Source organism: Aulonocara sp. 'chitande type north' Nkhata Bay, linkage group LG7 (genome assembly GCF_057382095.1).
Source record: "Aulonocara sp. 'chitande type north' Nkhata Bay isolate Kocher_YH1m ecotype deep benthic linkage group LG7, A_spYH_male_GT1.1, whole genome shotgun sequence".
Taxonomy (NCBI): Eukaryota; Metazoa; Chordata; class Actinopteri; order Cichliformes; family Cichlidae; genus Aulonocara; species Aulonocara sp. 'chitande type north' Nkhata Bay.
In genome coordinates, this window is record NC_141350.1 from 533,714 (window position 1) to 539,843 (window position 6,130).

The window sequence follows — 6,130 nt, forward strand, 5'->3', positions numbered from 1 at the left end:
AGTCTAGTCAGTTAAATAGAACAAAAGGCCTTTATTGGGTCTGTTAACACAACAAGACCATACCAGCCAGGTCTCCACGGCTCTACTCTGTCTGTACATACATGTGTGGGGTTAGGTAGTCGTTACAATGGTATGGTTTCTCTCGGAACAGCTACACAGCTGCCGCTGCATTCACACACACTAGGAGTCTCCCCAGCTACTACAATAGCAGGCCAACACCCCCTAGTGGTGCTTTACCACAATAATAAGGGTTGTTACAGACTGCAGTTTCTTCTGTTTGCCTGCTTGTTGTATGTCCTGTGTGATCCCATTCCTCTTATCAGTTCTGTTTACATTTACAGTATTTTGCTGGATTACCAACAAATTCAACTTCTTGAAATGTAAATTTGTAATTTTGGTTGAAATAAATGTACTTGTTTTACTTAAATTTCAATTTAATTGAAAATATAAGATAGATTCTATAGACTTCAGCTTTTTAATCTTTCTGCTGATGTGTTCAGATTTCTTAGGGAGTTACAATAACATGCACCTGCAATGCTCCTCTCCTTGTACAGCATAATTCAAGGACCCAATTTTGTTTTTTAAAGAAAAAGGGATAGAATAAAAATATAAATATGAAGACAAAAAGACAACACAATTCCAGAGTACCAGCCTGCGGCTAACTGCACCTTGCAACACACCTGCAGCAGAGTCTTGTTGTTTTAGACTCTCTCTTCTTCTTCCTCCTGTCTGCTCTGTCACTCTCTCTCCACTCTCTTGCCATCTCTCCTGTGGTATGAAAACTTTATTGGATGCTGGCGCAATCCTTGAGGGGAAACACTTTAAATGTCTGTGCAATTATACTTCTAATAATGGCTTCACACACATACTGTGACATGCATGCAGCTGGGAACTGACAGTGACACAAAGGAAGTGGAAGTTACTCTGTCACTCTGTAAGGCTATTAATCTCTGTCACCTGAAGCTGTGCACGTGTGTGCAAATGTGTGAGAATAGAAGCAAGCAGAGTGTGCACATCCATCTTGACCTAGACGATCGGCAGCTTGCCAAAGGTGCCGACTGATTTAGTCAGCACATCACCTTAGATTAAATTCCACATGTTGTTTTGGGAAGACAATATACACCCACAAGCTACTTCATTAGGTACACTTATTCAACTGCTTGTTAACTCAAACATATAATCATCCAAGGCAGACAGGGTCAAGATGACCTGCTGAAAATTGAAAACCAAGCATCACATTGAGGAAGAACAGATGACTGAAGTGAATTTGAAGGTGGCATGATTGTTGCTGCCAGACAGGCTGATCTGGGTATTTTAGAAACTGCTGATTGACGATGATTGTCCTACACAAAATTCTCTGGGGTTTACTGAGAATGGCATAATGTTGTTGATGCCAGAGGTCAGAGGAGAGCTTCAAGCTGATAGGACAGTAACTCAAACAATGGGCTGGTCCGGACTGGCCTAATTTGAGAAACATGAAACACGTTGTGTACCTTCATGTTGCGCGGGAGGGTCAGCCGGACAGTTACTGGATTCAGGATGGCTTACACAGAAAAGGGTCCAAGGAACCGGGAAGCTAGCTTCTTGGACTCGGTCCACAGAGTGATGTTCCTAGAGGAAAGCCATACCTGCTGGCCCACCCCGTAGGGACGCGGCGGCGGTCAGCCAGTCTCTTATTGTGTGCGTTCGTACGCAGTAGGGCCGCTCGAGTCGCCCGCCAGATCCGTCGACAGCACCTCATGTGATGTTGGACGGAAGGCACGGCCACCCTCCGTGATGGAGAGGAGTGGGGGGTTGATACCCAAGGGATGCTTCGAAGGGAGAGACACCTATAGCGGCCGATGTGCTGGAGTTATGGGCGTATTCGGCCCATGCCAACTGCTCACTTCATGATGACTGGTTGGAGGAAACAACGCAGCGCAGCATGGCCTCCAGCTCCTGGTTCGCTTGCTCTGTTTGCCCATTAGTCTGCGGGTGGAAACCAGAAGACAGGCTGGCCTGGACCCCCAGCTCAGCACAAAACATCTTCCACACCTGAGAGGTGAACTGGGGCCCACGGTCAGAAACGATGTCCAGAGGAATGCTGTGAAGGTGAAAAACATGCTGGGTTAGGAGCTGGGCAGTCTCTAGAGCGGTGGGAAGTTTGGTAAGGGCAACAAAATGGGAAGCCTTAGAGAAACGGTCAATGATGGTGAGTATAACAGGTTTACCAGAGGATGGAGGGAGACCAGTGATGAAGTCCAGAGCGATGTGCGACCACGGCCGGCTGGGGACAGGCAGTGGTCTAAGGAGTTCCCATGGAGGTGAGTTGGACATTTTATTTCGAGCGCACACAGGACATGCGGCCACATACTCCCGGACGTCCTGAGAGAGAGAAGGCCACCAAAACAACCTTTGTAAAAAGGTGACAGTTCGATTCCTACCTGGATGGCAGGTAGACCGCGCGGTGTGTGCCCAGTGGATAACTTTACCCCCGACCGCCGAGGGAACATACAATCTACCTTCTGGACCGGTTCTGGGGTCGGGCTCTTGTTGCTGGGCATCTCGGACCCTTTCTATCTCCTAGGTGAGGGTCCCCACAATGCACGAGGCCAGCAGAATGGGCCTCTCCTTCTCCTCAGGGTCTGTGTCTGGCGCGAACTGGCGTGGCAAGGCATCAGGTTTCGTGTTCCGGGACCCGGGCCTGTAGGTAATGGTTAGGCAAAACCGTGCAAAAAACAATGCCCACCTGGCCTGTCGGGCGTTCAGGCGCTTAGCCGCTTGGGGGTAGGCAAGGTTCTTGAGGTCTGTCCAAACGACAACAAGATGTTCGCTCCCCTCCAGCTAGTGCCGCCACTCCTCCAGCGCCAACTTGATGGCAAGAAGCTCCCGGTCGCCCTCGTCATAATTCATTTCGGCCTGTGAGAGATGACGGGAGAAAAAGGCACAGGGGTGTAATTTACCTTCCTTGCGCTGAGAGAGAATCGCCCCAACTCCCGAATCAGAAGCGTCCACTTCCACCACGAATGGCAGGGTGAGGTCAGCCTGGGCCAGGATGGGGGCTGAGGCGAACAGGCTTTTGAGACGGTCGAATGCTTGTTGAGCTGCTGGAGACCACAGGAATGGCTGTTTGGGTGATGTAAGTTGTGAGGCAGTGCTACCTTACTGAAGTTCCGGATGAAACATCTGTAGAAGTTGGCGAATCCAAGAAAACTTTGCAACTTCTTCCAGGTGCCGGGCACAGGCCACTCCAACACAGCTTTGACCTTAGCCGGGTCCGCTTGCAACCGGCTCTGTTCAATGATGAAACACAGAAAAGAGACAGTTGAGGCATGAAACTCACATTTCTCCGCTTTGCAAAACAGCCGATTCTCCAGCAGACGGCGCAACACCAGTCTCACATGCTTAACATGCTCAGCTCTGGATCTGAAGAAAATCAGAATGTCATCAAGATAAACAAACACAAAGTGGTTCAAAAAGGCTCGTAGGACATCATTTACCAGGGCCTGGAAGACAGCAGGGGCGTTTGTGAGTCCGAACGGCATTACCAGGTACTCGAAGTGACCCAGATGGGTGTTGATGGCTGTCTTCCACTCATCCCCCTCGCAGATGCGGACCAGGTGATAAGCATTGCGGAGATCAAGTTTGGTGAAAAGGGTGGCTCCTTGAAGGAGTTCAACAGCTGAGGCGAGCAGAGGTAGAGGATATTTGTTTTTGTGATTTTATTTAGTCCCCGATAGTCAATGCAGGGGCGTAGGGTCTTATCCTTCTTGTCAACAAAAAAGAAGCCTGCGCCCAAGGGAGAGGTGGAGGGGCGGATGATGCCAGCTGCCAGGGAGTCCGTAATATAGAGCTCCATAGACTCGCGCTCGGGTTTTGAGATACTATAGAGTCGACTAGTGGGCAAGGGGGCGCCCGGGAGCGAATCAATCCCGCAGTCGTACGGACGATGGGGGGGCAGTGATTGGGCCCCGTCTTTGCTAAAGACTTGCCCTAGGTCGTGATATTCGGCGGGCACGGTTGACAAGACGGGGCGAGTGGGCGGCCCCGCAGGATCGTCAGACATGCAAACCGGCACCGCAGAGCGTAAACACTGCTCATGGCAACGGGTGCTCCACCCCATGATACATCCCTTGGCCCAATCAATCTGTGGATTGTGTCACTGGAGACAGGGGAATCCCAAAACTAAAGGTGTGTCAGGTGCCTTGAAGAGAAACAGGGACATCTGCTCAGTGTGATTGCCGGAGAGAGTGAGTGTGATTTCTTGGGTGCGGTGAGTGACAGCGGCTAAAGGACTGCCATTAAGTGCTGACACTTGGAGCGCTTCAGGGAGAGGAACAACAGGCAAACCCATTTTGTGGGCCAAAGCCTCATCCAAAAAACTTTGTTCAGCTCCCGAGTCTATTAGTGCGTCACAAGAATGGGTGCGGGAAAGAAACAGTAATTTAGCTGGGCAGCTGAGGTGGAGGAATGTATTAACCGGCGGACCTGTCAGTATCCCTACCTTTACTGAGTCTTTTAACCGTGAAGGACAGGCGTCCGGGAAATGCCACTTCTTCCTGCACCCAAAACACTCACCCACCAGTTGTCTTCTCCTCTGGGTGAATTTAGTCCGTCCCAGCTCCATGGGTTGCTCCTCATCCGCAGGTGAGTCCGGTTCCTCCTCTCTCCACTCGAGAGACGAGAGTCCAGTCGGAACTCCTACGTCCCCTACTGACCAATCCAGCGGGCTCCTTCTCTCCAACCTTCTGCTCCGTATCACTTCCTCCTACAAACGAGTGACGACAACAGGTGAGAAGGCTAGCTGGCTAAAGCTATGTTACGAGTAACAAACACTCTTTACTACTGAGCTTCCAGTACAATCCAGCGTCAACTGCTGTCAGGACACACAGTTAAATACCTCGGCCCAAAACCAAGAATGATTAGTGACAGCTGGGTGGCAAATTAGGTGCAGGTGTGTCGGCCGCTGGGTGGAGACAATAAGGGTCGGGAGGAGGAGAGAGAGAGACACACACACACATATAGACAGGTCGTCCGGGGAGGACCGTCCGACCATGAGACTAAATGCATAAGACATTTAAACTCAAAGCAGATAGGCTACAGCAGCAGCAGAAGACCACATCAGGTGCCACTTCTGTCAGCTAACAGCAGGAAACTAAGGCTACAATTCCCATAATTCCCATGGGCTCACGAAAATTGGACAATAAAAGATTGGAAAAATGTGGCTGGCTCTAAAAGTCTTGTTCAAAAGCATTAGCAAACTCTTCCCACATCCAATTTCATTTCAGCCACCGCCAGAGCCCCACTGTGCTTGGACTGCCAGTACCTGTCAGCTGTCTCCAGAGTCCCACAGGTTAATTAATCCCAGGACTCCTTCTTCAGCTTGATGGCTCACTCCACCTCCAGTGTCCATGTTGTTGAAGTGCAGGCCTGTCCAGCACAATACCCTGTTATCTGATCCAACTCACAGTTAGGTCATGACAGCTCAGCTCCTGAACACAAAGCCAAAAATTGACCTGCGACCTAGGGTAGCCTGGTGCAACTTATGGTTGAACATGGTGTTAGTTATAGACAAACCGTGGTTAACCCTTTTCTCCACTGGGAAAAACCCCAATGTACATGCAGCGAGCAGGGTGCCTGTATGTTGGGGATACGCAGTTCTGCAAGTTTAACAGAGTCCCTTTTGCAGAAGACTGGTTCCAGAGCACAGTGTTAAGGTGAGTCAGTATTTGCAGTCAGTATCTGTCTGTCTGTCTTTACAGTTTTCAAATGCACTAGCTCAGCCTCTTCATATTCTCATCATTGATTCCCTGTTCAGTGCGCTGTTTAAAGCCACGAGGCACCATAATCACATTCTGATGTACGTGGAGCAGAAGCAGGATTCTAAAAATGAGTATGTGACTGTTGCAGCATCTTTGAAGCAGCGTTAATGAATGTCCAGATTTCATCTCCCACACTAAAGAAGCTCGAATATACTGGCTGCCTCTTCAGAAAGCTGTGAAAAAAAACTCTCTTCAAAGCTTGTCCACTTAAACGCTGTTTGTGTGTTTCTGTGTTTGTGTTCATTTGAGAAATTTACACCTCCACAGCCAAAAGAAAACACATTGCATTGTGGAAACCAGCGTGGAATTTACATATTAGGTGTTATCCA

The 6,130-nt window shown here is 49.4% G+C and overlaps 1 long non-coding RNA gene across 1 annotated transcript; it reads right to left on the reverse strand.

The window, feature by feature from the left end:
• Window positions 1–2,526: 2,526 nt before the first annotated feature.
• On the reverse strand, window positions 2,527–5,926 carry LOC147324220 (uncharacterized). Its single transcript, XR_015130525.1, has 4 exons — window positions 5,306–5,926; window positions 4,558–4,747; window positions 3,141–3,272; window positions 2,527–2,898 (listed from the first exon to the last, which is right to left on the reverse strand). It is a non-coding gene; the product is annotated as an uncharacterized LOC147324220 (long non-coding RNA).
• Between the last annotated feature and the right edge of the window lie 204 nt (window positions 5,927–6,130).